Source organism: Chinchilla lanigera, unplaced genomic scaffold (assembly GCF_000276665.1).
Source record: "Chinchilla lanigera isolate Chin_1 unplaced genomic scaffold, ChiLan1.0 scaffold00006, whole genome shotgun sequence".
Lineage (NCBI taxonomy): Eukaryota > Metazoa > Chordata > Mammalia > Rodentia > Chinchillidae > Chinchilla > Chinchilla lanigera.
The window spans coordinates 17,274,274-17,301,361 of NW_004955407.1; the positions used below are offsets into that span (position 1 = coordinate 17,274,274).

The window sequence follows — 27,088 nt, forward strand, 5'->3', positions numbered from 1 at the left end:
TTTGTTTGTTTCTCATTTACTACTCTCTTTAAAATAAAAATAAATAAATAAATAAATACATTTCTGGGTTTGTGACTTTTACCTTGCTAGATCAAGACAGGGCGGTAATGGGGCCATTTTCTCTCTCTTTAATTCTAATGAAGCAGCTGGAAAGATCAAAAATAAACATTGTGCATAGTCAAAACAAACTAACAGAGAAATTTTAGCAAACTATATTATGCACACTTTTTTAAAATGGTGCCTGAGATGTAATTGGATAAATAGAATATTTCTATACCCCAACAATGTTAAGCAGTTTTGCCAGAGTTGCAGATATGTTTGCCTTCAAAGAGTTGTTTGGTTAAACCCGAACACATACTTCTTTTCAACAGTGGCCAAATGGAAGATCCTAAGAATGCATGACCATCCATAACCAAAATAGAAAAGCAAAACCCTCCCCTTCATGTATCACCAGCTATCATGGGATCTTGCTTTAGCAGAAAAGGAAATTAAAACTAAAGCACAAACTTACAGGAAAAAAGTTCTAATTGGAAAGTTAGAGGAAAGTTAGAAAAAGCCTCTAGCTTCTGAGGTTGAAATGGTGCACACTGTTATGGGGATCCAGATGGCCCCACTACAAAGACGGGAGGCCAGCTTTCAAGGGTTAGCTGGTTGACTGGGGTTGAGGTGACCATCATCTCAGTTTGGGTGTCATGGTTCTAGAATCTTTATGGCTGAGAACTGGTTTTGTTTCCAGGAAAGCATCCTCTCTGTGGTGGTCTCATTCATGTGGTGCTCTGCCTTTCCTGGAATTCAGGTGATCACAGGTTTAGGAAATGGTTGGAGGCTTCTGGGCATTGATGATTGTCCTTATAAACCACTTATCTTGGGTGTGGAAGTGCACACCTGGAATCCCAGAAGCAGGGAGGCAGAGGCAGGAAGATCACCAGGAGTTCAAGGCAAGTTGGAACTACAGAGGGAGACCCTGTTTAAAAACAACAAAAAAAGAAGCCCACCTCTTATCTTGGTGTCCTCAGTCTTGAAGGGGGCCGGCATCATGTAAGAAATCATCTTGAAATGATAGCATACCTCTGTGCAGAGCTGAGAAAAGATTCAATGCAAGGTTCACAGTAATGTTGGATACAAAATGAAGGTAAAACTTTGGTCTGGGTTTAGTTACTTACTGGACATCTGTATGCCCAGGTGAAGAGTCATTAAGTCCCTGACTGTCCAAGAGAAAAATACAAATCATGCTTTTAATGAGTAGCAAAGAGGAGCCCAACATTCTGTTTCCTATTCTTGTGGTGGTTCCTGCTTGTGTCCTGACTGCATCACAGGGATCTTTGTGTAGTAACAGAGCCATTTTAAGTGTCCCAGAGAGAAAGGGACCGGATACTGTTCGTGCAAATTATTGTCATCTATAAACCATAGGCGCTGGTTACAAAGTATTGTTTAGATATTCCAGCAATAATTCAATTTTGTGAATTAATGCATTGAAACATATATGGCCCTTTAATATAAGTAATCATCAGTAGTGGTATTCTTTTTGTTGTTGTTGCTCCACAGCAAACTGCTGGCCCCTGGAAAATTTAAGAGCAAAATGTTTCAATCTCACACTCTATTACGTGTTTCAGAAACTCCCACTACTCCTACTCCAGCCCATATTCAATGAATAAAAAAAAAATGAGGTCTGTAAATGGAAGAGAAAAAATAAAATCTAGGAAACGAAATAATTCCTCAACAAGGTAATCTGTGAGGGTTACGAAAATGTACTACCCAAAAATATACCTCCTTATCATATGGCTTGTTTTGAGCTAAATCATTGAAAACCAACAGAAGCAGGAAAGCATGAGTTTCCCTTTTGTAAAGGAAAATTTCTTTCATAAAGAAAATTTCCATTCATATAGATGTTTCCCTCCCTTAGAACTGTATGAAGAGGATTCTTAAAAATTTTTGTTTACGAGTATGATGCTGACTTAAATCTGCATAGCAAATCTTACTAAACAACCCAGACAGGCCATAATGTTTCTGATCACCTTCTCATAACTTCTCTCCCCAGCCCAGAAGCACGAAACCTTTTTGCTTTAGCCTACGATAGAACATATGCCTAAATTTTAATCACCCCTATGAGTTATTCATCTCAGACTACTTCGATGTGCAAGCACGATGCATATACTAATAAACTTCTATTTGCTTTTGTCTTGTTAATCTATCTTTGGACAGTCTAATTTATAGGGCCATAGCTGAAGAACCTAGGATAATGTTATGGCTTGTGTCTGCATGTCTCCCCAAAGCCTCAGGTGGTCTGGTGGTGCTTTCGCAGAGGTGACTGGATCTAGAATCCGTGACACTTGAACCAATTCATGGTGCAATGCTAGGAACAAGGCCACTAGGATTAAGGGTGTGAGTGCTACCCACCCTAAGTAGCCTGGAAAAGATATAAGGGAGAGAAACAGCTGTGGTCTTCCCTTGTTGCTTTGCTACCTCTTCTGCCTACCATGAACTGTTTCTCCTCTACAATGCCTGTCTCATGCCTCTTTGCCTTGGATCCAGCCAGTTATGGACTGAAACCTCTACAAATTGTGAACTAAGTAAATCTTTCCTTTGTTAACTTGTGGGTGTTGGGTCTTTTGTCTCAGCAATGAGAAAAGTAACTAAGACAGATGGATAAAGAAAGATTAGTTTTTCTCTTTTATTTGTAAAATTCCACTAAATTGAGGGTGAGTATGAAATAATAAGAATCACTTCTTCATGCTTTCCTGTACCAGTCTTTTACACTTTGGCTACATTATACCTCTGTCTGATACCAAGTTCTCATGATTCAAGCTTCTTTTTATAATATTGTCTAATATGTTTAATTTGTCCCTATTATGTAAGTAATAATAATGATCTCATAGGGGCTGGGGGTTTAGCTCACCGGCAAAGCGCCTGCCTGGCAAGTGCAAGGTCGTGAGTTTGGTTCCCGGTACCGGAGAAAAACAAAAAAAAAAAAAAAAAAAAAATGATCTCATAAAACAACTTTTAATGTCCTCAAAGTCTGCAGGCTCAGACTGACACATGAAATCCCTCAAGATAGTCAAGGTTACAAAGGTCTGAAGAGAACTTTCTACTCTGGGGAAGAATCACAATGCTGATGAGGTCACTAGTTTCAGTGTCCTTTATTTATTTACTATATTTAACAAATATTCTTGAGATGTTGTGGCATATTCATAGTGTCATCTTAGCTTTTAATTATCACTCCCAGTGATTCTGTTTCTTTTGCTTAATGCTGATTTAGTGTTCACTATGTACCTAGCACTACAATTTGGAGTAGGGATGTAAAATTAAAAAGTCAGTCTAACAAAGAAGACTGTACTAGTTTTCTAGACTTGTGTGTTACTCAGATTTTTATACCTACAACAAAATACCTAAAAAGGTGGAAGAAGGATTTAGTTTGGCTCATAGTTGTGGAGTGTTAGGTCCATGGTCCCTCAGTTCCATTGTTTCGGAGTCTGTGGAGAAGGCTTAGTGGAACCAAGCTGCTCCCCTTATGGTAGACAGGAAGCAGAGAGGGATAGAGAGAAAGAGACAGAGAAAGAGACAGAGAGAGAGAACAAGGAAAGGGCCAGGAAATTGTAACTCAAAGCCATACCACCAGAGATCTGCTTCATCCAGTTAGACCCCACTTCCAAGTAAATCCATGGAGCTATGAACTCATCAATGAATTAATCCATGAGATTAGAGCACTCATGGTCTAATCAATTCCCAAAAGCCATCAACCAGTTACCAAGCTGCCAATATATAGCTTTGAGGGGATATTATAAACTCAAGCCATAATAAACTGCCATAACAAAATACCACAGAATAGTTGGCTTAAGCAGCAGAAGTATATTTTTTTCACAGTTTTGGAGGCTGAAAGTCCAATAGTGAGATATCTGTGGATTTAGTTTCTCCTTAGGCTTCATTCCTTGGCTTACAGATGTCCACCCTGGTACTTTGTCTTCTCATAGCCCTTTCTGTGTGAACATGCATCCCTGGTGCCTTTTCTTGCATGATCTCACTTAGCCTCAATTACCTCTTTAAATTTTTGTGTTTGACTGCAGCTGTGTTGGGACTTAAGGCTTCAGATCTAAATGTTGGATAGATGTCATTTTTTTCCAAAACAAACAAGTAAATGGGAAATTATAGTATGAAAATATTAGGTACAATTACAAAGTGCCATGGAAGGCGATTAAATATGAACATTATACAGTGCTGGATTGCAGATTTTAAGAGTGATTCTATAATGTATCATCCAAACTGAGTCACCTTTGAGCGTGAGAAGGTGCCAGAAAAGATGCTATTTAACAAATGCTAATTCATCTTCAGCAGACATCATCTAGAACTGTCCCAGAGAAATCAGGAAACACGGGCATCCTGTAAACAGCAAGCATGAAGAAAATAGCATCTAATTGAGGCCTAAAAAAGGCATAGAAGTTAAAGAAACAAAGGTGAAAGAGAAAAGAGTGCACTCCAGGCGATCAGGCAGAAAGAACAAAAAGAGCATAAAGCAGCAAACTGGAGAAATGGTGATAGTTTTAGGGAAGTGAAAAAGTGGCTGACATTCAGCAGGGGCAATGGGGCCAAGCATGAAGCAAATTTAAGCAGGATCCGGAGGATAATGAGATGCCTCAAGGATTTTGGCCTTGGGTATGGTACCAGGTGTACACCACTAAAAGCTTCAATCATAGCAGTGGCATAATTTGACCTGCATTTTCAAAATATCTCAAAGAGACCAGATTCCCTAAATTTTTGGCCATTTTCCCCCAGATATTGTTTTAAAGCCCCACTAGGCAATAACCTTGGGAAACAATAGAACACTCTACCTAAAAAAAAGAATTACGGAGGATCTGCATACATATAGAAATCAAATATAAACACATCAGCAAAGGAACCAAGTCTAATGTATGCACAAAAGAAAAGGGTTGGGTAAGAGAAGAAGCAAATACGTGCCAACCTCAAGTGGAAGAGATGCAAGACAGCCCTCAGTGTGGGATACCAAAGAATTCAGGTTAGAGAAACCTAGAAGTCAACCTCTCCCTCAAATCTCTTCACTCCAACATCTAGAGAGACAGCATCCCCTTCTAAAGGCTCTTGCTCACCAAAGATGGGATAATTTGAGGATCAAAAACTGATAACTATAATAGAGTAAAACACTGAAACATATCAAATACATCTTGGGCTGGGGATTTAGCTCAGCGGCACAGCGTCTGCCTTGCAAGCGCGAGGTCGTGAGCTAGATTCCCGGTACCAGAAAAAAAAAAAAAAATCAAATACATCTTAGTCTATAAGTCAATAATGATTCTTTACTAAAACAAAACTCATTGGTTTCCACGGAAGACAGCCAACATATTGTTCTGAGATTGTATTTAAAAAAAATAGAAAAAAAAATCAAGCATTTGTCTTGCCTTTTCTATATGAACTGTATCAAAAGGGAACCAATACTTGATGAGGGGACATTTCTCTTCATAGGAAACTGCAGCTAATAAATGAAGAAGGAGTGGTTTAATTAGTGCATCACCCTATTTCATCTGTTAATGAGTTAATGATGGTGGACACTGATCAACAATAGCTGCTAAAACAATAACAAAAACAACAAATCCAGTAGACATTATATGCTCCTGGTAGAATGTAATAATACCTATAAATTAATTTCACCAAAAATATTAAGCCTGAATTTAAGCAAACATCTAATCAATCATTCAAGGACATATCTACCAAACACAATATATGGATTTACGTTTATACCCTAATTTGAAGAAATAGGCTGTGAACAAAAATGGTGGCATTTATGCAAAAACTGAGTATCAGAATAATTACTAAATATATGATGATTACATTATGTAGAATCTGAAATATATGAAGAGGGAGAAGTCACAGAAATAAGTTCAGAACTCTTCTGTGTGTTGGAATCATCTACAGATACTTGGTGAACACTTAGATATTGAAATGTGCGCTCCAGTGGTGCAATCAGTTAGCACATGGTACTTACACAGAAAATGATGAAATATAAAGCTGTGTATAAAGTAGGGGTTGTTACCCTCTGCATTTTTCAAATTTGGGGCCAATAAATTCTGTACTATGTATTGCAGTATATTTAGGTACTTCCATAACTAACCTCTAGCTACCAGACACCAGTAGCCTTCTCCATTTGATAGCTAACTTGAGTGTATCAACTTGAGTATGAAATGCCCAACTAAATTGGCTGAGTACAGTTTTGAGTGAGGAAGAGCCACCCTAGGAGGACTGTCACTGGAATGGTATAAAGGAGAAGTTAAGAAGGAAAGATTTCTTCTGTTTCTTCAGAGGAGCCCCAGTTTTCCCCTTTACCTTGGGCATTATCTCCTGCTTCCATCACAGAACCTCTGGCCTCCTGATATGCAGGACACTGCACTGAACTCCAGGTCTTGCACTGGGTCCTTTGGATCCTCAGTGTGCAGACAGATCTTTTTGCACTCTTCCACAACTGACTACGTGAGCAGCCATTGTAAGCCAATCTGGTACATTCTTATATATTTGTGTAAATATATAAGAATGTTTTAAATCTGTTTCTGTAGTAAGCACTGACTGATACACTCCCCATGTAGTTGTCACAACCAAAAATGTCTACAGACATTGTTCAGTGTCCCTAGGGGTGAAGGGCAAGGTTACTTTTGGTAAGAACCACTTCTGTAAAATAAAATGAGAAGGGGTAGAGAAGAAAGCTTCAAGGGATCATACAGACTTACTATTCAAGTACAAGCTCATTATTATTAGCTGCATTATCTCTCCAGCCGATAGTTTTCTCATGCCTAAAATGGGAAGGATACTGTCCACTTTGCAAAGTAGGCGCAGCAATTATTAAGTATTGAAAACATTTTTTAAGTGAGAAAGTATCCAAAGTACCTGCCTTTATTAGTGTTCATCCTATTAGCTTCTGCTTCTGTTTGGATTTTAAATTTTCTCCAAAAGCCCATCTATTAAAGGCTTTCTCCCCAGTGTGGTTCTATTAGAAGATGGTGGAACAGTGATGTGGTGGAGCCTAGAGGGAGATGTGATGGTCACTGGTGTTCCCTTCAAGGGTATGTCGAGACCACAATCCTGTCTTCTCCCTTAACTTCCCCACTATGAGGTGAGTGATTTTGTCACATGTTGGTGCCATGATGTGCTGCCTTGCCAAAGGCCTAAAAACAGTACGATAAGCTGGCCATGAACTGAAACCTCTAATACCAAAATAAACCTTTTCTCTTCCTAAGTTTGTCCTCTCAGGTATCTGTTACAGTAACAGAAAGCTGACTGATATCATTTCCTTCCATATCCCTTCTTCCCAGATGCTCTTGGTTCAGTTTATCTCTGCAAAACTCCAGATAACCATCTTGTTTTGGAGTTCCAGATTGAAAGAGCCCAGATTAAATTCCCTTTATCTGATTAAGAAATAAAATGGGATCATGGGAATTTTCTGGATGAAAAACTAGAGAAAAATGTATATTCTGAGTAAATGAAAAAGGTCTGGCCAGGGGCATATTTCTGTGTCGTAAAAGAGGCCCATCTCTTATTCAGAGCTTTGAAAAGGAAGCCTGAACTTCCTGTTTTACCATTACTTACTCAATATTATTTCCTTCTTGCCATAAACTTTTTATTAGTAGCTCTAATGAGATATCATCCAACCATTTTAATGTGTACAATGCAAAGATTTTTAGTATGTTCATGGCTTTGCACAGCTATCACCATGACATATTTTAGAATGTTTTCATTACCAGGAAAGAAACATCATACACTTTTGTTATTACCTTCTGACTTCCTTATTAACCCTACCTAAACTAAACATACTCTTTATTCTGTCCATATATATCTGGATATTCTGGACATTTCTTACAAATTGAGTCATATTATATGTGGTCTTTTGCATCTGGTCTTTTAATTTATGAAATTATGAAAAACGTGTGTTCAGTGTCCATTGCATTGTGGCATATGTCAGGATTTCATTCATTTTTAAAGTCAAATTTTGTGAAATTATATAGATATACTACTGTTTTGGTTCCACTACTCAGTAGAGAGACATTTCAATTATTTCTATCTTTTTAAAAACCAGAGAATAAAGTGGCTATAACTATTCATGCACAAGCATTTGTTTGAATGCCGGTTTTCAGTCCTTTTGCATACATATCTAGGCCCATAGCTAGGTGACTTGGTGTTTGGTTTTTTATAGTCACCAAAACTGTTTCCACCGTCACATAGTCATTAACTCTTATTCAAGCAAAAAAAAATCTTAGAAAGTAAATTAACACCTTTGCACATTCCAAGCTGGAATTCTGTACTGGATGGCTCCACACATTTGGTGGCACAGTGCCTAGGTGTCCCAGGCATTGTCCTAAACCTGTGGCCCTGTTGGGAGGTGGTAGAACATTTAAGACATCAGGCCTAGTGGGAGATTTCAGGTCATTCATGGTGTGCCCTCACAGGGGACTGTGGGGTTATGGACTCGCTTTTTCTTTTGTTCCTGGCCACAAGTTGAGCAGTTTACTTCTTCATGCACTACCCACTGTGATATGCTACCTTACCACAGGCCCAGAGCAACAGGGCCAACCGGGTATGGACTGAAACTTTCAAAACTGTGAGCCAAAATAAACATTTCCTTGCCTTAAACTGATTACCTCAAGTATTTTATTACAGTAACAGAATATGCTAACACAAGTACATAAGCCATATCTCCAAAGGAAAGACATCATAGACATGTGATACACGAAACTGTTCTGTACCCAAGACCTTACACATACAGAGTGCATACTCCATCATCCGTTATCTTTATTAAAGATTTGTAGCCTAAACATTTTAAAAAATCTAGTTCCTATGGGAAATACATTTTAAGTTTGAAGACTGTAGGAAAATATGTCACCTTTGTCTCATACAGCACTTGGGGCCACCTGGCAAGAAGGTGTATACTCTCTACCTCACACAGTAAGTGCAAGGGGATCTAACATCTAACAAGAGGCTCTACTGATCCTAGAATTACAGGGATAATTGGGTAGAAGGGATTCTCCCTTCTGTTTTCTTTACCACCGTACAAGCTCTGGCCACCTGATGAACAATTATTTGCAATTTATGGATCAACAGCTATTGGTGGAGAGACTTTGATTTCTCTTTCCCCTCCATGTTGTATAGGAGCATATATCTGTGATGTTCAGCAGGCCAATGTTCAACAATTACTGAGCACTTTGACTTCAGGCCAATTCCTAGGGCTGAGACTCTTCCAGTGGGGAAATTCACCAAGTACATAAGACCAAATAAGATCCTTAGCAGTCAAGTCCAAGAGGAATCATAAGTGGTCTCCCAGGAGCTCCAGGCCAATGGTTACAAGCCAGTAAAATAATAAATACTGGTTTCCATTTAAAAAACCACTAGTCATGTTATGTGCATTATGACAGAGGCTATAAATACTAAAGTGCTTATGGTAGGCAGAATTCTAAACGTTGCCTCCAAATCCCCACCCTTGGCACAAATTCCTTATATAATATCCTCCAGGAATATGGGCCAAGACTGTGACTATGAAGTTACATTATAATCTCTCAAGACTGTTAAATTATATGCAAAGCTCACAGAATCTTACAAATACTGTATAATTAAGGTGCCTAATCAGTTAGCTTTGAGTTGAAAAGAGTGATTATTTTGGATGAGAATGACCTAATCAAGTGGGCCTTTAAGGCAAGCCTTGAATGATATGACCAAGTTGTTGTAGGGTCTATTGAGGGAGCCACTAGGCTGTTGAAAGCTGCTGCTAACAGTTAAGAGAGTTTTTCAAAAACAACTAGTAAGAAAAGGGGTACCTGGTCATATAACTGCAAATAAAGAAATAACCTCAGAGATCTAGGAGATGATTTCACTAGCTGAAGCTCCAGACAAAACAGCCAGCTAACAGCTTGATATTAGCCATGAAGCACTGAACAGAAATCCAACAAAAACATACCAAATTCTTGATAACAAACTAATAGCAGATAATAAATTATTGTGGTAGCAAGTCACTAATTTTGTGGTGATATGCTGTGCAGCATAAAAAGGAAATATACTATCATAGTACATTGTGGATATGTGCATCTGTGTGCATTCACTTGTGTGGAGGTATACTTTGTGCCCTAGGAAAAGTTAGCGGTTTTCAAACACTGAACAAGACCTAAAATGAATTGTTGCCATTGTCCTATGCACCCTTTGTATATTTATCTTCCACATATTTATGTCTAAATAGCCCTTTTATCACCTATAATATATGCATAACTTCTATAATTAAATTTAATAAGTATTAAATAGAGATATAATAATCTACACAAGGGATTTTCCTGCTAATTTTTTGTCCTGACGTGTGACTCTCTAAACCCCTAAACCTTGCAAATGCTTTTCTGCCTTATGTCCGAAATTGCATTTTTAAGTGGAATGAGAGGTAGAAGAAATTAGAGACTGGCCACAATGGGATTTAAAGTGCCTAAGGGAGCAGTAAACCTAACAGAAAGCCGGCATTTGTCTGTGCAGTCACACAGACCATCTCGATGTGGGTGTTATTGTTTAGTTAGCACAGAATTATATAGAGGCTTTAGGCAATTTTATTTTGGTCATTTCAGAGTATAGGGTGGTGTATATCTGTGTCATCAGACTGTTGCCTGAATAAAATAACAATGCAAGATAAGCTCAGAACCTTCCTTTTCACAGTAGGGTCCGCTCCAAGCTCCCTCATTTCAAGCAACAACAGATGGACAACAAATGTACAGAGCTCAAAGTGAATGGGATTTATCAGAATTTTACATCTAATCTCTCTTCATAAGGGGCTCTGGTTCTTAGCTTTGGCAGGGAAGAGAAAGAAAACCAGATGCCTGAATGCTGGAGGGCAGAATTTCCAGGTTTAAAAGAAAGTTTTAACATGACTCATTTTCACATATTTGCATGAAAGTGTGAACATTTCTCATCAATACCAATCAATCTGGGTTACAGATTAATCTAAATAACCTGGCTCTTTTTCCCAAATAAAACCAGACTGTGTCAAGTAAGTATTTAGCAATAAACCTATCCATCCTCGTCACTCCAGAAGATAAACCAGTACTCAGATTTCCAAACAATACTGCTAAAAATGCATTCATGGAGTGAAACAATTTTATTTAAAAATTCCCATAAATTCATTCCCTGTGGGCATGGAACATCCGGCTCAGGAAAGGACTTGCAGAGCCTCCAGCTGTTCCTGTTCATTTTTTCCCATCGATTCCACACTACCATCTTAAAAAAACACATTAAGTTTTTTCCCAAATAATCACAACACATGATGAAATTAGTTCTCCAGATCTGAGAACTCCAGCAAAGAATTTGTGGGGGATTACTCTCTCATTTTCAAATCATGTCCTATTCAGATGTAGCTATAACCACCCTACCAATACAGCAATAATTTCTGGTTGTCACACTTCAAGGGGTCTCCAGTTACCTTTGCAATTGTTATGAAACTCTAAAAAGAGAAAAAATAATTTGCTCTCATTCATAAAGCATTAAATATGCTGTGTTATTTTTAAGACTTGGAATAGAGGGGAAAGTCTTAAGATTAAAAAAATAGAATAATAAGGTCATGGTCAGGAAGGGTTTAACCACTGTAGACTAGGGCAGTGACTCCAAAATCTGGTTAGTCATAAACACTGCACACAAAGAAATTCAAAATACATAGTCCCAGACCCACATATACCTTCTAAATCAGAATTTCTCAAGGTGAACTTGAGAATTGCCATTAGTACAGTTATCCGCAGGTATTTCCAATGTACTTTGTCTGCTGAGCAGGATTTGAGAACTGGAAAATTAGAATATATATATTCTATATATTCTATATATTCTAATATATATTTTAATATGTATCATTGATTTGACAGAGTATTAACTGTAAATGCTTTATAATAACCTACTATAGTTTAAAGTTTAAGAGATATTTTTGCTCTGTATCTTTCTTTTTGAGTTACTCTCTCAAATTCCACAAAGTAACCAAAGGCATTCAAAAAATATGGAAAATGCATATTAGCACAAAAAATCAAGGAAGGAAACTAAGCAGACAGTTAGGGGCTACCTTGGTGAAACAGAGATGGGACAGAAGACTAAGATGACAAAAACAAACCCTGGGACAGTAAACTGTTCAGTATTGTAGCATCATGACATGTTTCAAAAAATCCATCATGAGACTATGACAAAACTACAAAATGTTTGCATGAAATGAGAAATTGCTACAAAGGAAAAAAATGATAAAATGCTCTACCTTCATTTGCTCTAAGTGAACCTCAAATCACTAATTTGTGAAGTCACAGGCTGGAGAATATTAGTTTTCTGCTGGCTTTGTTGTGGATAATGCCTCTGATATGAGGGCAATAATAACAGATGCCTTACAGATGAGTTACTTTCTGGGGATGTGAAGGTCATTTTTGCTAAAAACACTAATTCCTTACTTGGGCCTGCAGAAATCTGATGGTTGGCTAAAATGGGATAAAGGTTTGGCATCTCCATTTCCAAATTATGTCTCTCCCTTTTGCTGTTTTAAGTGTTGAGTCAGATTTCACTCAGCTCTGCACATAGACATAATCATATAAGAAATGTTCTGTCCAGGAGCACGACACAGGGTTACAGGGGCCTATTGCCCATTGGAGCTGGTGTGTGTTCACTCTGCTCCACCCTGTGCCTTTTCAGCAGCTCAGGCACTGAAAGTCCTTCAGCCCTATAGTGAGGCCTGGCCATTCATGCAAAATGACGAGATAATACCAGCAGTAAGACTAACTCAGAATTCTTCAGTGAAGTTGACTACATTTCACCCACCAAGTACAAAGTCAGGGTATTCAATGAGAAAGATGGCACTAGATCCATAAAAATTCAATGGCCTCTAAGATGAGTTAACCATGACCATGCAGTGGTCAGAGTTCATCACAAGAAGAAACATCTTTTGGAACCATGCCTCTGATGAATGGAAATTACCAGACTTTATTTCATCCCAGCAAATCAATAAAAATCTGCTGCTCTCTTTGTTCTGTGAGCTGCCATTTGGTTACTCTCTCTTAGCCAATTGCTTGCACTCTTCATCTGAAACCCTTCTCAACACCCAATAAAGATTTCTCTGTGCAGGAACATGCATATGCTTGCAATATTTGGCCCCATCACATTTCTACCATCTTTGGGTCAAGAGAACCTATCATCTAGTATCACAAATTATAGTGTAAAAATCAAGAAATTTCTGCAGAATATATTACAAGCAAGACTGCACAGATAGAATTGCTGGCCATCAACAGTTTGCATGCTGACTGAAGTAAAAATAGATGATGGTACAGTGGCAGGAGGTATTGGGAGGGGGTTACTGGTTTGGAGCTAACAAAGGTGAGATTATGCTGCATAATTTGCACCCAGTTCATACCAGAATCATAGAGCAAGACAAATGGAGAAGGGGCAATACCATAGCTGGCCTCAAAAGGGACAGAGAGTGACAGTTAGAAAAGAATACTATCCCAACAAACAAAGAACAAAAAGAATCTTGTTATTCCCAGCTAAAAACACAGAGGAAACAAAAACTCCAAGTAAATTCAATGAATAAACAGCAACAAGAAATGTCAAGAAAAAGGGACAAAAAACGATTTATAAACAAATAAAGAAGGCAAAGATAGTAAATAATCAACACATCTCAGTAATATCTTTCAACACTAGCAGCCTAAAATTAAAAGACACAGATTAACAGACTTGATCAAAAAAATAGAATCCACAGCGTGTGGCCTACAAGAAACTCATCTAATCCGAAAAGATATTCACAGGCTGAAAATTAAAGGACAAAAAGCAATGTCATGCACCAGGATGCTAAAAACAAGCAGGTGTAGCAATTCTTGTGTCAGCTATGGTAAATTTCAAGCTAAAACTTCTTAAAAGAGACGAAGAAAATCACTACATACTACTTAAGGGGGCAATCCAACAAGAGGAGATAACATTGATAAACATAGATGCACCAAATACTGCAGCACCTATGTTCATAAAACAAAAAAAAACTGCTGAATTTAAAAGATCAAATAAATGCTAACACAGTTGTAGTAGGAGATATTAACACTGAAATTTTGCAATGTGATAACTAAACAAAATATCAATAAGGAGATATCAAAGCTGAACCACATCTAAAACATAGTGAGTTGGTAGATATTTACATAGTACTCCACCCCTCTACAACAGAGTAGACATTTTTTTCAGCAGCACATGGAGCTTTTCCGAATTAAATCACATAATAGTTTACAAGGCCTGCTTAAGTAAATATAAAAGTAGTGAAATAACCCCATACATACTATCAGATCACTGTGAAATGAAACTAGAAATCAATGGCAGAAGAAATTTTAGAAAAGGCAAAAGCTCCTGAAAAATTAACAACATACTCCTAAACAACCAGTGAGTCACAGAAGAAGTCAGAGAAGTTAAATAATTTCTGGAAATTAATGTGACAATGATTATACAACTCAACAAAACCCCTGGGACACTAGAAAAGCAATTCTAAAAGGAAGATTCATTGCAATCAACAATCACCTTAGGAAAATAGAGCAAGCCCAAACAAATAACCTAATGAAAAATCTTAAAATGCTAGAGAAACAACAACAAACCAGTCTCACCAAAACTGAGGAGACTTGTAAAGGTGAGAAAGGAAATCAATGAAATTTAGACTTTAAAATTCTATAAAAAAAATCAAGGAATCAAGAGCTGGTTCTTCAAGTGAATAAATAGAATAAATAATGCCTTAGTGAGTCTTATCAAGTGAAAGTGGCCAAAGACTTACATCAAACAATTAGCAATGAAAAAAAGCTGTGTGAAATCACATCAGATGCTGTCAAAATCCAGAAGACATTTAGTAATTACTTTGAAAAATTGTACTCCAAAAAATCAGCAAATTTTGAACAAATGAATAGATTCCTAGATTCATACAAATTACCAAAGCTAACCCAATACATAAATACGATTAAGAATCCAATCACAAGCAATGAAACTGATGTAAGAATAAAGAATCAACCAACTAATAAAAGCCCACCTGATGAATTACCTACTGAATTCTACAAACCCTTTAAGGATATTCCTCAAGCTATTCTAAGAAATTAAAAGAGATAGAGTGCTCCCAAATTCATTTAGGTAAGCCAGTATCACCCTTATCCCAAAACTGGATAAAGACCCAACTAAAAACAAGAACTATAGTCCGATCTCCTTAAGGGAAGTGGATGCAAAAATCCATTAGAAAGTATCAGCAAACAGAATGCAGCACATCATCAGAAAGAGCATACAACATGATCAAGTAGGTTTCATCACACAGATGCAAGGATGATTCCACATATGTAAATCAACAAATGCAATACACCAAATAAACAGAAGCAAGGTAAGAACCACATGATCATATGAACAGATGCAGAAGAGTGTTTCAATAAAATCCAACACCATTTCATGATGAAATCCCTGAACAAAACAAATATTGAAGGACTGTACTTGAACTTCATAAAAGCTGTTTATAATAAAATAATAGATAGAATCATACTAAATGGGGAAAAACTAAAATCATTCCCTCTACAGTCAGGAACAAGACAAAGAAGTCCTCTATATCTTGTTCTATTCAACACAGTATTTGAAACACTGGCCAGAGAAAACAACCCAGAGAAAGAAATAAAAGGGATACACATAGGAAAGGAAAGACTCAAGTTATCATTATTTGCACATGACATGATATTCTACATAGAAGACCCAAAGAACGCCACCAAAAACTCTTGAATTAATAACCAACTTCAGCAGTGTAGCAGGATATAAGATCAACGTACAAAATATCAGCATTTCTGAACACCAACAATGAACTCAATGATAAGGAAATTATGAAAACATTCCCATTCACAGTAGCACCAAAAAATTAAATACCTAGGAATTAACCTAACTAAGGAAGTGAAAGACCAAATCTACAGTACTCTGTAAAATGAGATTGAACAGGACATCAGATCCTTTGAGCCAGGCAAAGTATCCATGCTCCTGGATAGACAGAATCAATATTATAAAAAAGATCATACTCCCAAAACTATTACACAGATTCAATGCAGTCCCAATCAAGAGAAAACAGTCCTAAAATTTGTGTGGAACATATGGAGACCCAGAACAGCAAAAGCAATTTTAAGCAACAAGAGCAAAGCAGGCAGCCTTACAATATCTAACCTCAAAGTATATTACAAAGCAACAGTGATAAAAATGGTTTGGCACTGGAGCAAAATAGGTAAGTGGATTGATGAAACAGAACAGATGATACAGAAACACCCCATTCACATTAAGCAGCTTGTACACCTACCAACAGATGAATGAATAAAGAAAATGTGGTACCTATATATAATGGAATACTATTATGCTGTAAAGAATGACAAATTTGAGACATTGGCAGAAAAATGGATGCACCTGGAAAACGTAATGCTTAGTAAAATAAAACAGACACACAAGCTCAAATGCTGAATGGTATCTCTCATTTGAGTGAGGCAAAGGACAAACAGAAAATAGCAAAGGATGGATAGAAACAGACAAGGAGATGAATCTCTTGCAGTAGCAAAGAGGGCCAAGGGAACAAGGGTAAGGGGTAAACAGGAGAGGAAGGGGAAACAAACAGAATAAAGATGTGCCATGGACAGACCCTAATAACCTCAATGATGTAAACGTTATATGTAATAACGTTAGCTAAAACTAATAAAATCAACAAGAATGAAAATTAAGGGGAATTAGAGGAGGAAAGAGGGGAGGGAGGGAAGGAGAATGGGTTTTTAAAAAGCTGTAGTACGTACATGTACCTACCCCCCCAAAATGATTGTGAACTGCATGTACTGTAAACATGTACAGCATTGATAATCTTTTTAAAAGTAAAACCAACCATATGACTAGGGCATGGAAGCGCTTAACCACTATGCCACTGTCTTCTGCAAAGGAAAATGAAATCAAGTGTGCAAAATTGGGACATGGGAGGAAGGAATTTCCAAAATAATTATTAAAAACAAATACAATAACAGAAGCATATCTTATATCTAAATATATGACACTCCAGCCCTTACAGAAGAGAAAATCCTGCCATTTACAATACCACCAATGGATCTGAAGGACACTGTGCTCACTGAATTTACCCAGGTACAAAAGGAAAAATACTGCATGATCTTACTTAAATGTAGCATCTGAAAACAACGACCTCACAGAAACAGAGACGGATGATCGCCACCAGGGGCTGGGAGATAGGAGCATGAGGGGAAGGGTGTCGAGGGGTTTATTTTGAAGAATAAGCTCTGCAGAGGTAGTGTGCAGCATGGAGACCATAGTTAATGATAACACATGAAATATTCGAAATTTGCTGAGAAAATAGATTTTATTATGTGAGGTGATGGGTGCCTTAATTACTTTGCTATGATAATATTTCACAATGGAGATTATAGAGATTGTATGTACATATACTTTATATATATAAAAATCACAAATTATACAGTTTAAATGTTTGGGATTTGTGTCTATTATACTTCAATAAAACTGGAAAGAAATTGTAAAAATAAAAAGGAAGAAAATATCTAGATTGCTTTACAGGAAACCTAAATCTATAGGAAGGTAATAAATTGATAAAGATATGATAAGCAAATACAATTTTTTTATGAATATGTTAGTTTCAAAAAAGTCACATTCAAATCAAACATAAGTAGGTCAGGTAGAAGTATTTGATGTTGATAAAAGGAAGTATCCATAATGAGTTTATAATAGGAGTGAAATTATATGTGTGATAGACCTTAGCATTTCCAAAAACAAAAAACTAAACCAAACCAAAGAAAAGCAAAAATCTCATGATACAATGAAAACTGACACATTGTTAATCAAAAAAAATCTACTTAAGCCGGGCATGGTGGTGCACACCTGTAATCCCAGCACTTGGGAGGTTGAAGTAAAAGTATCACTGTGAGTTCAAGACTAGCCTGAACTACATAACAAGACCTTGTCACAAAAAAAAATTTAAATAAGTCTTTGTTCAAACAAGATAAAAACTCAGTATATAAAATAATTAAATATTATACTTACTATTTTAAGTAAACAAATATAGGTATGTACATAAGATACATCAACTCAGACATACTTACAAGACAGAATAGTGGTTAAGGACATTGCCTACACAGCTATGTAGACTGAGTTCTAAATGTGCTTACCCAGCATAACTAGCTGGATCCTCGTATAATATTCCTACCATCTCACTCTTTCCCTTCTTACATGTTTATTATAAAACAGAGATGTAATTGTTATGGTGGTTAAGCAACTTTGTACTTATGCAGTACTAAAAATAGTGTCCAAGTCATAGTAAGTAATCAATATTTACTGCTATAACGATAAATACATATATACGGAATTTTGAACTTTATCAATATCAATAGAGGGCTGGGTGTGGTAGGGCACACCTGTAATCCCAGCACTCAGGAAGTTGAGGCAGGAGGATCACCATGATGAGTTCGAGGTTAGGCTGGACTACATAGTGAGACCCTGTCTCAAAAAAAAACAAAAAAAAAAAACAAAAAAATAAACAAAAAAAATAATCAATAGAGAATATTTTCAAATGTCTTAGGCATATTTATAAATAATAATAATATAATAAGACACTAAAATTCACTGAATTATTAAATATATAAACTATATAGAGTACATATCTAAGCACAATAAGACTAATTTATATTTAAACAAAACATCAGACTACAAAGATTTTTAAAGGCTTTCTTAAAGTCTTCTGAGTAAAAGAAATCAAAATCATACTTCTAAATTGTCTATAATATAACAAATTGATATCTTTATATCAAATGTGAGTGCTCATAGGAAAACCATAAAAGTTTTAGAATGTAACAAAGAACAGTATATTTGTGACTTCAGAACAGATAGATCATCTGTCGAAAAACAGAAAGGATCTTTCCAAAAAAACTAGTGGTCCATTGGATGGTAATAAAATTACGAATGGTAATCAAATTGTGAAACTGTGTTCTCCAAAAAGTCATCATTATAGAAGGATAGCTGAGAGAATTGTACTGCTGGTGTCTAATGGTTTATTGAAAGAAACAGTTAATACTTAATTTTTTTACCAGTTCTGCATGCTTATATCTGGTAATCTGAAAAACTAATTTGAAGACAACAATATGCAATATAATAACCATTGGTGAATTCTTATCATCTTGTGCAGTGAAACTCTGTATCATTTCTAATGTTTTCTTGTTTGTTTTTATTTTTTATTCTCTGTAATGTTTTGATCAATCTTGCATTCTTATATTTGGTAATCTGAGCAACTTTGCTGAAGATAACAATATGTAATATAACCACCACTGTTAATTCCTATCATTTTGTTCTGAAACCCTGTAACAATATGTAATATAACCACCACTGTTAATTCCTATCATTTTGTTCTGAAACCCTGTATCATTTTTATTGTTTTTGCTTTGTTTTGTTTTTGTCTGTGTTGTTGGTATTTTGCTATTTCTCTTTTTTACTGTTGTTCTCTTTAAAATAAAAAAGAAAGTGAAAAAGAACTCACAAAGAAGATAGTCATGATACATATACTTAACAAAGACCTCATACGCAGGAAAAAGAGCACTTTAAAAGCAATGTGAATATCATTTTTCCAGAAATGGAAAAAGAAAACCTTGAACAGTCATTTCATTAAAGAAAACATTTAAATGGTCAGTAACTATGAAAAACACTGACTTTGTTAATTATCAGAAAAATGCATGTTAAAACCACAATATGAGAACTTAGAGCACCCATCAGAATAGCTAAAATTTAAAGGGAGCGTCAATACTAAATCTTATCATGGATATGGAGTGATCCAGGAACACATACATTGCTAGTAGGAAAGATATTAGTACAGTCAACCTGGAAAATTGTTTGGGGTACCTATTAATTTTGAAAACAAACACTCCAGGTATATTCCCAACAAAAATTGATACATATCTACCAAAGAATGTGGACTAGAAAGTTCATAGCAGCCATACTTAGAATCCTCTATAATTAGAAATGACTCAAATGTCTTTCAATAGTTGATCAGATAAAATTGTGATGTATCCACAAGATGGACAATAAAAATGTAACTATGTAACAATAAGAATATAATTAACAATAAGAATGAGTAGATTATAAGTACACATCATAGGACTAAATGTCATGAGTAATACACTGCTGAAGAAGCCATACAAAAGGAGTACAAATTGTACTATACCATTTATAAAAAGTAAAGAAAAAAAGGTAAAATTAATCTATTCTGTTAAGAGTAAAGATTTTTTTCTCACATAGGAGAGACATGATTAGAAGGAAGGATCCAGGAAGCTAATATACTCTTCTCCTTTACCAGGCACAGATTGTACAAGTTCATTCAGTTGGTGGTTATATGAGCACGTTCAGGTTGCGAAACTTCATTGCGCTTCATACCCAGGGTATGTGTACTTTTCTCCACGTACATTATCTTTTAACAAAATAGTTTAAAATCCTGTGAAATCAAATCAAAAATTATACTCATAGGAAAATACAGAACATTTTATGCTTGACAATAGAATACCATTTAAGAAGTTATAAAACATACAACAAAATGAAACTAAAAGTAGAATCAGAAAGGAGGAATCAATAGTGGTTATCAACCATAATTAAATCAATTATAAAATATTAAATGCAAAGACTGACAAATAAATTTAAGCACACCAAAAAGATAGACAAGTCTCAGGAAATGTTAAATTGATTTTTAGAAAAGGAAATAAAACCTAAATTTAAAACATGACAAAGACGTTAGGAATGTTATCACAAAACACACAAGCTCTATTTTGGAATTACTGACATTTTGAGCCAGACTATTCCTCATGATGGGGAGCTATCTTGCACACTGTGGTACTGGAGACTGAACCCACGGTCTTTGCACTAGTTGCATTCCTTGCGCTTTTATTTTTTAATCTGAGACAGGGTCTCACTAATTTTCCCTGGTTGGGCTTGAATCTTTGATTTTTCTGCCTCCGTCTCCCAGGATGCTGGGATTACAAGCCTGCACCATCACTTTAACTTGTGTGGTTTTCATCTCATCAGATATTCTTTTCCTTTTGAGGAGAAATATACTTAGTCATTTCACTAAGATTACATTTAATAAGTGTTGTACCCTATATTTTCCATTCAGTGACCTACATTTTGTCATTCTTTTCTTTTTTTGTTTATGATACTATCTCTGCTTTAAAATGTCTTGATTTCTTTTCTACCTAAGCAAATTTTACAGCCTATTCATAATCCACCATTATCATAACTCTCTCTTCAAAGACTATCTCCCTTTGTACACTGGGAAGATCACCTCATACATGAATAGAAAGCCAAATTTACTTTTTTCCTCATCATTAACACAGGCAGCAGCTCAAAACTGAAGATTTATTCATGTCAAACCTCTGGAAATAAAGGTTGTATGGTTAGATCCTCCACTTTCTTCCCAATGTATGCTATTCAAACTTGAATTTACTCTCTATTCTGCATTCCTATTTTCCTGTGAATAGTGTGCAGTGAGGAATCTATATTTAATAGATTCCTGTCTCTCACCATATATAAAAGTAGATATATGTTAATTCGCTTGTGACTTTTCAGGCCTTGGCTAATCAGCAGTAAGAATTGCTGATCAATGAAAGCGGAAGAAAAGAAGGGAAGGAGGCAGGGCAAAAAACTGACTGTCCCAGCACGTGCCAGTAATAATCTATCTATGTGAACTTTGAGTTGAATGATTGAAGAGGACAAAAGGAACCCAAATATCCCTAAGCTAACCTTAAATTCCTTCAAAGGTGGAAATATATCATCACACATCCATTAAGAGAAATAAATTCTTCCTTTCTTTTGAAATAACTTTGTTTGTTACATTGCAGAATTTTGCTCTTTAAATTCTTTAAAAGCAGGAAAGCTACACTTGATCATAGATTCCCTCTCATTGTCTTGACTAAAGAGCTTTATAAATTGTTGTAGTAGTTCAATAAACAAGCACTAAACTGTGAGCTCCCCAAGGACAATGTGTCTTATTCAGTAATGGTTCCCAAGAGCCTCACTAATAGCAAGCAGGCGCGGCTGCCTACATTTGCCGGGGAATATATTTTTGTTAATTCTCTAAAGACCAATGGAATACATGTTCCCTTAATGTCCACCCACACGGCAAAACTGTGCGAAGAATAATAATCAGATAGATCTCAAAATTACTCATTTGATGTTTTATCCAAGTAGATGAAAAGAGCAAAAGCCTAAGAAAACATTGTCTCCTCAGAATGCTATTTGCCTCAGATCAATAATATGCAGAAAATATGATTACAAGATAAATGAAAACCATCTTGCCTCCAACCACAGAACAAAAGCAAAAAACTCATCTAACTTTTATCAAAAGAGCACTTTCCATTAAAAATGTGTTACTTGTAGAAGTCCTTTTTGGTGCCTTCTGTAGTTGTTCATTTTATATGCTAGTAACTCCTAAGATTAAGATATTCTAAAGTGTAATACTTGTTTAGAAATCATAGACTTAAATGGTCTTATGATTTGTCAATTTTACTAAAAGGCATTGTATTTCCTGGACCAACAAGACACTGATGTGATAATACTTTTTAAGGTTTTGTAACTGATGTGTCCTGGACATGCTATCCTCATATAAGACACTTTGGCATTTGAGAAAATAGAACTAGGAAGGTCATTCTTACCTTCCCACCCCTGGTCTCCTAAAGTAGGTCATAAAATGTAGAAAGAATTCTCTGACCTTGTCCCCTGGAGCAGGCCATAAAACCCAGCTATACTTTTCCTGAAGCAGGTCATAAAACGCTCTTTCTGCAGTGCCCTCCCTGTACCTGCAGGAAAAGTTGGTCCTTATCTCTGAAGTAACGGTGGCGCAAAGAAGAACCTAAACAAGTGGTCACGCTAAACTCTCTGTGTGTATTGCCCTGAGATCACACTCTCCTTCTTGCATTTCATGTCTATGTGGCTATTTGCTCTTCATCATCCGTCCTACAAATATACAACATCCCGTTCAAATACACAACATTCCCATCTCTCTGGGACTCCATCTCTGAGGCTCCTATGTCAGACAAGACTTGTATTACACAGAGTTGCATGTTTTTCTCTTGTTAATCTGTCTATTGTCATAGATTCCCCAGTCAGGAACTTCGCAGAGAGGAGAAAATGACACTACTTTTACTGCCCTGCGAAGTCAGTCTGTCAAATTGAACTTACAGGATACTAGACTTCAAGCCTCGCTCATTTCTTGTTTTCTTACCCCATGCTTGCATTTAATTCCAGATTTAGTTTAAGTTATCAATTGTTTTGTTTTAAAAGGTTGGTAAATTGGTTTAAATGTTTACTAAACACCAAATATGAGTGAATCACTCTGATGGGCACTTTATATATACTACCACATTTCATCCTTTAACAATTTCTTGGAGGATTATGTTTATGTTTTTATATATATACTTGAAGAAGCTAATATTCAAGTGATGAAATAACTATCATGGAAAGAGTTTCTCACTGTATCAGGGCTACTTACTTCCGTAGCGATCTAACCCCACCGTTTCAAATAGCATCCTCTTCATTGAATGTGGTCCAACCTGGTGTTCAGTAAACACACACACACACACACACACACACACACACACACACACACACATCCTTAATCTCCAAAAGAACTCTAGGTTTGTGAGCAATTTGCCTTAACCCTTTAGTCTCCTAGGTGAACCAATAGTTCCAAATGAAGAATAAGATCTAGTGAAAAGCACTACATCTGCTGGGGAATGTACGATCTGAGATCCATGCAGCTGTGAGAGCAGAGCCTCTGCTACCTATGCCGGACATCTTACCTCTTCTCAGTCTTACATTTCTTGTCTTTAAATGAAGTAAACCATCCCGTTACAGAACATATTTTAGTTTGAATTATAACATCTCTAAGAGAACAGGTGTATTTTGTAAGTGTCCTTTAACATTTCATCAGTAAATGGCAAGGTAGGGGTCTTGACCACAACCTTCAGAAAGAAAGCTTAGTTTCTCTACTACACTTTCATGTCAGTGGATTATATTCCAAAACCAAAATTTTTTAAGAAGGCAGTTTTAAAAATCATGACCGTGCTTTTATGATTTGACATTAAAAATGTGTGGCTCTCCTATTCAGCTGCGACTGTCCAAAGTGTACCAAATAAGAATACACAACATAAGATGCTCCAAGGGCAGAACAATTTAGCTATCGGACAATAATAAATTGCAATGACAGACAGTGCTGACCGTGTTGCATTTCGTGGCAAGAATGGTAAAGTCCTCACAGCTTCCCATTAAATTAATGAGAAACTTTGACCTTTTTGGCCAGCAGGAATGAGCAACGTAATGGAGACATCTGAGCCTCTCTTCTACCCTGGGAATGAAAGACAAGAGCGAAAGGGCGACCAGTTCAGTTAAGTGTCTGGCTCTCCACTCCCTCTGCCCTGGGCCGGGCTGCTCTTCCATTGCCCTCTCAGCTTGGTTTTTAGGACCAGCAGCAGCTAAATAGCCTTTTCTTTAAAAGTATTTTAGGCTATTTACTCTGCTTTTTCCTGCATGATGGAAAACCAGGAATCCCTCCAGGTCTCTAAAACTGTCCGGTAACAGTATCCTCTTACTTTGGATTCATAAATAGGATTTTCATTTTATAGTCTGCTAGCTTTTTATAATCAGTGATTCCTTGGTCTATATAAAAAGAGATAGAGCAATTAACTAAAAGGATTAAAAACTAAAATGTAATTGTGGGTTTTTCTGGAGTCAGAGTATGAAAACCAAAGAAATAGCATTTTAGGAATTAGCCACATGACAACCTGTGCAGACTGGAACAACTCAAGGTCTAGCTCTCCATTGGTAAAAGAATCAGTTGGATAAGATATCAGCTAAGTTTTTGACTTTTTACCAGACAAGATAAATATAAGGAATGGAGAGGTAACTTAGAAGTATTCCAAGATTTACTTCTACTGGTAATTTGGGAAGTTATTTAAACTTCTCTCTACAGTGCTTCCTATTATCTATCGTCTTACTTTGCTCTTTAGTTGTGCCCATGCGCGCAAGCACACACACACACAAACACATGGGGAGAGAATCCTCTTCCATCTAGAGACATGGCAAGAACGGTGTATACGGGGAGAGAATCCTACTCCATGTAGTACTGTATTATGGAACAGCCTCATTATAAGCCCTGGACATTGTTAATGTACTAGACAGCGGGGCACGCAGAATGTCTTCCACCCTGCTATGGTTCGTATTCATTACCACGGCTGCTTCGTCGACACTGATATTGATCAACCAGTCTTGACTTTACCTTACCTAACTCCATAGTTTTATTCTCTTAAACTTCTGTTAAAAAACAAAACAAAACACTTTAAACATCATTTTGAAAGAGTTCCCTACGTATACTCCTTGTACGCATAGACGATACAGTGACTCGTTTCCCCTTCGCGGAGTCATCCGCTCTGTGCTGTCTGCTAGTTGCGCAGGCCGCCTCGCGGCGTCCGCCCAGCCCTGAGTTAAGACCTCGCCCACAGACTGGGATGAGAGAAAAGATAAAAGAAAGAAGGGGAAAATTATGTAATGTGTGTACACAGGATAGCTAACACAGTTGTACTACTGACTTCTGCTTTATTGAAGGGAACAGTTTATGTTTAATTGTTCGATCGATCTTACAAGTCTATATTTGTTTACCTGAGTAACCAATTTGAAGATATCAATATGTAATACAACAATCATTGTTAATTTCCTGTCACTTTGTCTGAAATTCTGTATTGCTTGTATTGTTTTTGTGTTATTTTGTAAATGTATGTGTGTTTGTTAACATGTCTTCATTCTTTTATCCTTAACATAAAAACAAAGAAACCTCACCCACAGGATGAATGGAAAACTGAAGGCAATTTATGGGCTGCAATAAAAGTTTTTAAAGTTTCAAGATCGACAATATTAACATTTATGTGGAGAAATACAATGGGTTTGGCTAGCTCTGTATGTTCCAAGATTTCTGAGAAAACTCAAACTTTAGTATCAGAGGTTTTTGGGTTTTCATAAAAGTCTGTGAAGAAAAATAGCAACATTGACTGCCTATTATTTGATAAGTCCTTCAAACATATTAATATGTTTAATACATATTGGCTCTAAAAGTGTTATGAGTTCTAAATTACAAATAAAGGCTAAGTAACACACCGTGACTATTTGTCCTTTGATTTTTCCAAGAATGAAAAATAAGAATTCATTTTCAAGATGACTGATCAATCTAGAATCACAGTCCCCACTTTGCTCTTTATGGCTTGAAAAGGGATGAGCTTTTGCACTCTATCTCTGCTTCTTTTGGAAAATAGCTCTTGTGTGTTCCCTTTCTTTTCTATCCTTTAAAACTTCTTTTTGTCTCTCCTTCTCAGCTCAAAGCTCTAAACTCTTTTCCATCTACAAAGGTTTTGAATTTAGTAACAAGTTATTATTAGAGTTAGCATTTATTGAGTACTGTGCAGCATAAATCATTTGCAGACATCCACTTATTTAATGCATTGTACATATAGGTACTGTAATAATAGTATGTATGGGTTTGAAAACCAAGTTAAAGAGATTTGGCAGTCTGTCTAAGGTAAATTTGTTGATTCTTGCTGAGGAAAAAGTCAATCCCGTTTCTCTTTATGTATTTTGTGTTCTTAGCCACTATGAAGAAATCTAAGTCTGTCGAAGAAATACATGTAAAACGTTTTGTTTAGTAAAGGGAATTTAATTATATTCAATTTATATATTTAAAAAAATACTTCGTTTTTCACATTCTAAAATGTCTCAACTTTTGTGCTCTTTAAAAAAACTTCACCTAGGAAGAACTGGTATTATGGTATACTACTGCCACCTAGTGGCTACTAATAACCCACACACTAAATTCTTCGCGGTTGAAAATCTGAGATGTAATGTTGACATTGAAGGGGAAAGTTTGATTTTATTATTTACCATAAACCTGAACTATCTTAAAAGTGAATAAAAAGATTTATATTTATCCCTGTGCATGTCATGAGAGAAATGTTAGTGTTAGAGGCCTTTAAACAAATTTAAAACGAATAAAAGTGAGCATATC

At 36.4% G+C, this 27,088-nt stretch overlaps 2 long non-coding RNA genes across 4 annotated transcripts in view; one reads left to right on the forward strand and one right to left on the reverse strand.

Annotated features, from left to right (window-relative positions):
- The window catches only part of LOC102009252, a 23,379-nt gene extending 22,236 nt beyond the window's left edge, over window positions 1-1,143 (reverse strand). For 2 of the 3 annotated variants that reach the window (XR_259564.2, XR_259565.2), the window contains exons 1-2: window positions 996-1,143; window positions 83-146 (exon numbers count right to left, since the gene is read on the reverse strand). This is a non-coding gene — a long non-coding RNA (uncharacterized LOC102009252). The remainder of the gene's footprint in view (window positions 1-82; window positions 147-995) is intronic. The other variant, XR_001231027.1, reaches the window with a different exon arrangement.
- The window catches only part of LOC102009800, a 49,143-nt gene extending 22,960 nt beyond the window's left edge, over window positions 1-26,183 (forward strand). Inside the window, exons 4-8 of the long non-coding RNA XR_001231024.1 lie at window positions 20,351-20,432; window positions 24,344-24,424; window positions 24,536-24,617; window positions 24,949-24,950; window positions 25,864-26,183. This is a non-coding gene — a long non-coding RNA (uncharacterized LOC102009800). The remainder of the gene's footprint in view (window positions 1-20,350; window positions 20,433-24,343; window positions 24,425-24,535; window positions 24,618-24,948; window positions 24,951-25,863) is intronic.
- The last annotated feature ends 905 nt before the right edge of the window (window positions 26,184-27,088 follow it).